The 9,540-nt window shown below is 40.9% G+C and overlaps 1 long non-coding RNA gene across 1 annotated transcript; it reads left to right on the forward strand.

Annotated features, from left to right (window-relative positions):
- The first annotated feature begins 908 nt into the window (after positions 1–908).
- LOC136964477 (uncharacterized) lies at positions 909–1,876 on the forward strand. The gene is made up of 3 exons (XR_010879077.1): positions 909–994; positions 1,203–1,485; positions 1,582–1,876. It is a non-coding gene; the product is annotated as an uncharacterized lncRNA (long non-coding RNA).
- The last annotated feature ends 7,664 nt before the right edge of the window (positions 1,877–9,540 follow it).

Genomic DNA, 9,540 nt, shown 5'->3' on the forward strand with positions numbered 1-9,540 from the left:
CTGAAAGTGCACTACACAGTTCTTCAGGCTTGTTCAGTTCAGTTGACTAATTCGTTCTGGAACAAGAAAAGAGAATCATCAGATGACGAGAACGAGAGAATCAGTGGATCTCGTTCGCGAATTAGTGAACGAGTCAGTGAACAGATCTTTTCGGTGAACGGAATCAAAAGATTCGAGTCTCTGAAAGGAATCAACGCCCATCACTACAAGCTTGCTTTGAAAGCATAGAGCCCTCCCTAGCTTCAGAGGTGTCTCCAAAGCCACGCCTCTTCTATCACACATACACCAACATGTCCACAAACTACATGAGCTTAATACTTCATTACATTAACAACATATATAAAAAACTAATCAAACCATGTAATCACCTGTCCAAAAGATAAACCATTGCCTTGGTTTTCAGATCCTTTGATTCCCAACCAACATAGGCTATTAGTCAGTTGTGTTTAAAGATTAGGCTCCGTGTCTATTACAGTTTTTTCCAATTGCTAATACACTAAAATGACATGCACAGCACAATTATTTAAACTGACATACAGAGAGCAAAACCACTTCTCAAGTCTCCAAAAGTCTAAACACATTTTCTGCTTTACACACATTTTGCAATTCAAAATGGCACTTTTTAAATGCACTGAACCCGGTTCTCTGCATAAGACACAACAATCTGACATAAAGTCACATGTTTGCCATTCAAAATGACACTACATGAGCTAATTGGCCAATATATGTGCCACCTGGCCAAACACCTCAATGGTCAATTGTTACCACTTCAATCAGGAATTACGTAAGCACTATGAAAAGACCACCGATGAGCCCTTTTTTTTTATTTTTAGTTCATGGCCAAAGAAGACAACAACTTTCAAATGAAATCAGAGCAACCTTAGTTGATCATGTCATCAACCAATAGCTGACAATGCGAGAGGCTGGACAGAGAGTGCCGCCCAACTTGAGCCGTTTTACTTTCGCCTCTGTAATCCAGACATTTAGAGTACAGGTATGTAACCAAAATTTATTTCACACTATGTAGTACACCCCATGTCATAGTGTATCAGTTGGGTGACACCTGTTTACTTCATGAATGGCTGATGTCATACACTAACTGTACAAATTTCCTGTACAATTGACTCTACTGTGGGGGAAATATATCTTTAGGCTGCATTGTCCAAGCCCAATATTTCAGTTTTTTTTTCTTTTTTCTAAAGGACTGAGAGATGCAACCATGGTGGAGGAAGGGGCCAAATGTTCACCGGGGTACAGGATGCTGCCATTGTAAACTTGGTTGTGTAAAATAATGAAATCAGATTACAAGAAATTCAAAGCCACATCATCAAAGACAACACCATATTCAACAACATTCAACGAGTCAGTCTGTCCACATTGGCTCGCATTCTCAAGCGAAACCAAATCAGAATGAAACAACTTTATAAGGTGCCGTTTGAGAGAAACTCTCAAAGAAACAAAGAGGTCAGACGAGCATATGTGGATGTAAGTACAATATTGACTGCAATACACTACACGCAACATTGTTTCCCAGTGTACTAGATAACACCCTATTGACTGATTTTTGTTCTTTGTTTTCAGGGAGTACTGGAAATGGATGCTCATGCAATCCCACATGAGTTCATCTTTATAGATGAGGCTGGGTTCAACCTAGCAAAGACCAGAAGAAGGGGGAGAAATGTCATTGGCCACAGAGCCATTATAGACATTCCCTAATTATTTGTATTGGCTCTTTTTTCTATATATTTTTTCTGCAATTTTCTTTTTCATTTTACTGTTTTTTTGTGAGCTATTTTTGTTCAGTCCAAAATATATCTGCTGTGCATATGTTGCACTGACTTGTTTGGTAAAAAATAAAGAAATACATTTTTCAACAGCATGTGTCTATCTGTAAATATTTCTGTGCATGTGAACAATCTGAATAATTTTCTACAATTTGAACTATTTTAGTATTATGGCAAAGCATACTAAAGATGAGAGTGCTTTTCATTATTTAGATTTAGTCATTTAGCAGACACTCTTATCCAGAGCGACTTACAGTAAGTACAGGGACATTCTCCCCGAGGCCAGTAGGGTGAAGTGCCTTGCCCAAGGACACAACGTCATTTGGCACAGCCGGGAATTGAACCAGCAACCTTCGGATTACTATCCCAATTCCCTAACCACTCAGCCACCTGACTCCCCTCCAAAAAAATATCCAGAGCGACTTACAGTAAGTACAGGGACATTCTCCCCGAGGCAAGTAGGGTGAAGTGCCTTGCCCAAGGACACAACGTCATTTTGCACGGCCGGGGAATCAAACCAACAACCTTCTGATTAATAGCCCGACTCCCTAACCGCTCAGCCACCTGACTCCCTATTATGCCCAAAAGTGTGTAGTTGGTTAAACAAAAATCTGGTAATATGAATGAAGTGTGTGCCATTTCATGCAAAAGTTTGATTTTGATCATGCTATTTGTAATTTTAATTGCAGTGCTTCGTTTTGCAGGATATATGAGGTATTTTTCAGTTTGGTTGTGTGGTTTTGAATTGTGTTAAGTATTTTTGATAAAACCAGCCTAGTTTCCAAAATTGTGTTTAGCAATTGGAAAAAACAGTTGTCTATCTTGTTCTGTAACAAAGAACAAGATAGACAAGCTTGTACACGCAGCAGAAGACACACCAAAACCCGAAACCAGACCTCACACCTCTGAAGGTGTGCTGTGGTATCTGGCAACAAGATATTAGCAGCAGATCCTTTTAGTCCTGTAAGTTGCGAGGGGGGGGGCGTCCATGGATTGGACTTCTTTGTCCAGAAAATCCTACAGGTGATTCATCAGACCAAGCCACCTTCTTCCATTGCTTTGTGGTCCCGTTCGGATGCTCAGGTGCCCATTGTAGGCTCTTTTGGCAGTGGACAGGGGTCAGCATGGGCACCCTGACTGGTATGCAGCTACGCAGCCCCAAACACAACAAAGTGTGATGCATTGTGTGTTCTGACATATTTTCTATCAGAACCAACATTAACTTTTTCAGTAATTTGAGCTACAGTAGTTTGTCTGTTGCATTGGACCACAAAAGCCAGCCAACATGGGCTCCCCATGTGCTTCAATGAGGCTTTGCCACCCATGACCCTGGTGCCGGTTCACTGCTTTTCCTTCCTTGGACCACTTTTGGTAGGTATGACCATAGATATATATATAAAGGGTAGATGTCTCGTCCGCGTTGCCGGACAACGGAGTCGAACGTCCGCACATGGCGGCCATCTTGCTACAGTCAACTCGCTCACCCATAACATTGTGTTGATGCTACATGTACTTTTTAAATGACCATAACTTGCTCAATTTTCAACCGATTTTGAAACGGTTTGGTTTTTTATCAACGTAAGAGATGTCGTTATGCCACTGCATACTTCTATTCTATATAAAAAAATAAATTAAAAAAATGTATTCAGTGGCATAACGGCATCTCTGAAGTTGATAACAAACCAAACCGTTTAAAAATCGGTTGAAAATTGAGCAAGTTATGGTCATGGTAGACTCCGCTGTAAGACATCTAGTCTTTATATATATCTATGGGTATGACCACTGCAGACACAGGAAACTCCCCACAAGAGCTGTAGTTTTGGAGATGCTCTGACCCAGTCATCTAGCCATCACAATTTGGTCCTGGTCAAAGTTGCTCAAATCCTTTCACTTTTTTCCTGCTTCTAACATATCCATCAACTTTGAGGACAACATTTTCACTTTCATGCTTGATCTATCCCACCCACTGACAGGTGCCATGATAACAAGTCTTATTCACTTCACCTGTCAGTTGTCATCATGTTATGGCAGTATTTTTAAGATTGTGTCAGCTATTAGCTGAATTTAACCATGTCAGTTAGCCATAGAAAGACAACTATACAACCCTTTAGTCAAGTAGGTAGCTAGCTAATATAGACATGAGTAACGTAACCTTATGTTGCCAAGAATCTGAACATTCATGCAAAGGAAACCATTTTAATTTAAATAGATGGCATTTTTCTCTATAAATAGAAATGCCTGATTGACTGGTTGATGATCTTCATTCGAATCGTGGTTTTGGAAAATTATTTAAATTGTTCAGGAATGATGAATGAGCCAATTGGAAGGAGGAGCAGTCCTGCTCGAATGTGCTCCTCCTTCCTCCAGACACCTCCTCCCGACACACCCCTTGCTTGTGACGTCTACTCCAGGGCAAACTTAGTGAAATCGACATAAATGGATCTTAGGTGGCATGAAAAAATGCCAGAAGCGTTACCAATGTGACAGCTACCTAAGACAAGAGCAGGAGCAGGAGCAGGGTTGAGCCCCTAGTTTCTAAGAATCCCAGTGATCTGAAATGACATAATCTAAAGTTTAAGCTGACCTCTAGAGGTTTGTTCCAATGACCAGCCACGAGGAGACAGGGAAAGTTCAAAGATTTAGAAAGTCAGTTGAGCTAACATACCCACGAAACAGGAAATAACCATCCATTGATTTTGTGTGAGTTCAGAAAGATCAATTTTATTTTTCCTTTGTTTTCAGACTACAATGCACTACAGCTCCTAACAGCAGGATGTGTCCTCTACCACTACTACAGTCCAAATGCAGCTATTAATCAAGAGTTGGAGCAGAAACATAAAGCGTCCTCCCCCGCACACACACACTGCCAAAAGACGACTACTCCCACTTCCCCTGTCATCCACATTCACACTAAAAAAACGGTCTTACAAAGTTCCTCATAGACTATGAGGTGACTATGGACCAACAGGTATCGCTCCAAATTCTTTTACATTTAGTTATGTTTAGAATGTGTGTGAATGTTCAAAGACAGCATGACTGCGAGAAGATCCTGGTTGTATTTGACCTCTTCTCAGGCCAGGTATGTGTACTGTAATACTCCAGTCTGAATCCTGTGGCTATTTAAGTCCTGTTGCTAATGTGTGTTTTTTATGAACCAATATTTACTTACATTTTATTCCACGCTTTCTTGCTTTATGGTGGCACTGTATACAGAAGATAGGCAACGAGAATGAACCTTTACCCATCTTTCAATGCAGTTGAATAAACAACACCAGAGGTGCCTTTATGACAATTGCTATCTGGTCCAACATCATTGAGTTGTTACTGCCGTGCAATACAGCATGAATGTGGTGTGTTTATCAGGCCAGGCTGACACATTTACTAGTGTTCCTCTGGCACTGGTGGCTCCAGGAGTTAACTTGTAAAAGTGAAGTAACAAGCACATTTTCTCCATCTGCCTGTTTAAGATTCACAGAAAAGACCATCCACCCCAATCAATATTTGCTTGAGATTGAAGTTGCATTACACGTCCCTCCTTTACAGGCATGATTTAAAACATCAGCACAAAGTATTCCTAATTTTATTGCCTGCTGTAAATTAAAATTAATGATGCTGACATCCACAATTAACAATGAAAAATGCAGATTCTTATAATTACTTTAGCAGTAATATTGTTTTCAGCACAAGCTGAAGGTGCTCTGCCTCTGCTCTTCAACGTTCACTAAAACACAGAAAGACAGCTTCATTACATTTTATTTGCTATAGGAAACAAAAAAGTGGTCTAACAAAAATCCACTGCTCATTTGGGAATCTCTGGCCATGCATAATTAACCAAATTTGATTGGAATTAAGCATGACTTCTTTTGGTTGGGTTTTAATGAATGCAAATCTGCCATCTACATCCCTAAGATTAATTTCAGCCAATTAAAAAACAAAGCTTGTTGGAAAGTGTAAAAGTGTTCAAAGCGAGGGTAGCAGGCAGTGTTTTTCTTCCTCTCTCTGACTCTTTCTCTAACTCACTCTTTCTCCCTCTATCTTTCTCTTTTTCTCCCTCTCTTTCTCTCTCCTCATCTCATCTTCATAACTTGTACTCAAGAGATTTCCCCTCCTTCAACTTTGATCATTAGCATGAAGTCATGGACTAGCACCATGAATTCAAATGTCACAGAAAGCACTGCTGTTTCTGTCTCTTCAGAATCAAAGTTAAAACCCCATCACTTGCAGTCCAAGGGGGTTTAGGTATATTAACCATGAATATCGGAAAGTCAAAAAACTTGTGTGGGCAAATTAAACAATAATAAATGTTAGCTGTGTTGACGTTAAGTTTGAGGCACTACTTTTCCACATAATGCGTAAACTGACATCAGGCTTTATCTATGACAAATAACCTTTAATCCATCTGCGTTAAGCAGTCATGAAGGCTCCTGGTGTCATTTTCTAAGCGAAGGCACCACTGCTCGCAAGGCCACAGGAGACAAAAAGCTAATAAGCATTAACAAATGTCAATGTCAGTTGGTGTCTTAGTCATGGTTATGTGTTCTCATTATGACAACCTCACTCATTTACTTTCAGATTGACAAAATGTCGACATGTTCCTCAGATTATCAGATAATTCTTCTATTTTTTTTAATGAAATATTGAACTTTCCTGTTTTCTTTTGTAGCCTAAATCGGAATCCTATCTGAACTCATGTCTCTCAGTTTTGCAGCTCTGCAGTGACGTTGAGTAAATCCAGATTATTTGGAGAGTCGGATGTAAACGCTAATGAGGGCAGGCGGGCACCTGCAGGCTGATGCTAATGTTCTCCGATTGCCTCGCACATCGATTTGATCTTGCACATCAAAAGACAAACAGCAAGCCAGTCAGCACTTCCTGTCAATGTCATTCCTTGAAGTGATTCCTCCAACCGTGCATCTTTACAGGCCCAGGGAGGGGGGGGGGGGGGGGGGGGTGAATCCAGTATTGGGCAATCGTATCTATTGGCATTTCTTTAAAGGAGGTTCACTGTGGGGAACTAAAGAAAACGGAATAAAATGAGTTTCCCCTTCTCACCTGCCAGAGCAGAGACCAGAGAATGCTAGAGCCAAGCTGCTGACATCTTGCAGTCTTTAGATTCCGCTAATCTCTCTTTCTCTACCAAAAATTGTAGAAAGAATGGACAATGCTTCAAATCAAATCAAAATGTATTTGTATAGCCCTTTTTACAAGCAATGTCACAGACATACGCCCATAGAACTGCCCCTCAACCAACCTAAACCCTCAAGGAAGACAAGGAAATGTCTTCCATGCTTCCTCCCACTGTACAAAAATGAAGCCAAAATATCCCGGATATGAGTGCTGCCATCTTGCGCTGGTGATGTCATTTGGAGCCAGAGTCTGCACAGTAGTGATCAGGTGGTGGAGCCGCAGTATCATGGTCCCACCCATACACTCGCCAGACCCAATCACAAGCACACACTAACCCCTTTATATATTGTCAAATAACTATTTAAAAACAAACTGAAAAATCAAACATCAGCGTGATAAGAACTACCTAAAATGAAAGAAACCATGTGCACTTTTTTCGTTTGGCTCATCCACTAACATGGAGAGGCCAGGACTTATGACCTGTACTGCAGCCAGCAACCATGGGGCGATCAAGATATTTTGGTTTCACTTTTGAGGAGCTGACATGCCGCCCATTCTCCACCATTGGTCTCTACCAAGCTCCCACCCCTCGCTCCTTGGCTTGAGGCAAAGGCCCCGGTGGATGTTGGTGGTATTGCATTTCCGATTAGGTACCCGGCTCGTCCGGTCGATTCTATTCGTGCACAGTGCCCGTGATGCAGTTGGTGATAAATATGTCAGTGAAACACACACATACAGATTCATGGAACTATTGATAATGAATAGTGTGCGTGTAGCAAAAGTAGGCTATGTTGTGAGCGTGCACGAGCCTCGGAGCTAGGAACATGGCGAGCCACTGTTCTGCGCAAGACCAGACGAGCCGGAACTGGAAAGATGGCGTGTTCCGTTTCTGGCTCTCGCTCGCTTGCGTCACTGAGCACTTTCCATAGAAATGAACGTGGATAGATATCAATGACAAAACTGACAGAAACTAACCAGTCTTAACTGAGCCCTGAGCTAATCCCCCACCCCCCCATCCCTTTTAGTATATATTTTAATTTTAATTATATTGTATTTATTTTATTTTTTTGTCTCCTGTCCTGTGTGTGCACGCGCGAGTGTGAGTGCTGGTTTTTTGTTTTCCTTTTTGTGGGTGGGCTATAGAGACCTGAAGACAGGTGGGTGGTAGGTCCAGTATACGTGTTTAAAGTTCCTTTTGTTATCACTTATCTGTACAACACTTTGTTTATGCAAATGTCACTAACTTGGAAAAAACAATAAAGAGATTGGGAATAAAGAAAGAAAAAAGAAATGAACGTGGACCCCATCTTTAAAGATCTCCATAGCTTGGTCTGGTTATATAGGTCTATGGTCTCTACCTGGCTGTTACCAAGCCTCCATTAGTGTTTTATTTTAAAATCTCATCTCCTGCAGAGCAGGGAATAAGTTGAGAGGGTGTTCAGAACAGCAGGAAGTTCAAAGCGCCACGAGAAATCCTTTATGTGTTCCCTTAATCATTCAAAAGCCTCCTAGTATGCCAGTCTCGTAGATACACATATGATGATGATCATTCATATTTGGCCTCTGATGCTTTCTTTTTGAAAGAAGAAGTCATCAGAAGAATTGTAGAAAAAACATTAGGCCTATCTATTTAAAGAGCGTGGGGAATACCCTTTCTCTCTCTTCTGTCTCTCTGTTTGAGGCTAGGATAGCTTGATAGAACTCCGTAAACTCGAATGATGATTTTTTCACGGCCAGGCAATGCCTCCAGTTATTTCTCGTGTTTCCCTTTCCCCGTTTGTCCCTGGGTGTGTGTGGTGTGTGAGTGGTGTCTTCCTCTGTACTGTTTGGCTACCTCCTGATTGCCGCTGATTCGCCTGGATCCTGCACACCTGCTTTCAATCACATCATCAACTCAACAGTATACTGTGGTTCTCCATCCACTCACCACCAGGGGCCAGTTGTATAAAAATAGACCTAGTCTCAGACTTAAATGTAACTTTAAGTTTGACTTGCCATAGACACTTCAATTTACCTGTTGCATAAAGCTTCACTATGTGACTAACGTAAGACTGACTTAGATAGCCGGTCGCGCTTTGCATTATGGGAAAAATAAGATGCTTTGCAAAAAAGAAGACGAAACAGTGACACTTAACGGTGAAAGATCGATACATTTAAACCTGCCGAAAACCTTTATCTGTTGGAGAAATACAATACTGAAAAAGTTTTCTTATTTACTGTTTGTCAACCGTACACAACAAGGACGTAATCATAATACATATTGGGACACACACACACACCCCCAATATTCAAATCTGGTCAAAATGTCGTCGTCCCCCAATATATTGATATAAAAATATAAATGTTATACGCTACGACAGGCAACCACGCACACTGTCCAAAATTATCATAAAAAAAATATATAAAACCGTCCCCCCCGATGTTGACTCCATGGCTACGGCCTTGGTACACAATGTTCTTGCCTTTGAATCTTGCTAGCATAACGTTAGCTTTTGGGCTAAGTGTTGGTTCTATGAGCTGAGCAGACTAGAAATATCAGAGTTGGCTGATATTAAAAAACGTTAGATTTCTATTGCAAAACGCCTGAAAACATAAATTAATGTTTGTAAAAAAAAAAATGTTGACAAGT

Source organism: Osmerus mordax, chromosome 2, assembly GCF_038355195.1.
Source record: "Osmerus mordax isolate fOsmMor3 chromosome 2, fOsmMor3.pri, whole genome shotgun sequence".
Lineage (NCBI taxonomy): Eukaryota > Metazoa > Chordata > Actinopteri > Osmeriformes > Osmeridae > Osmerus > Osmerus mordax.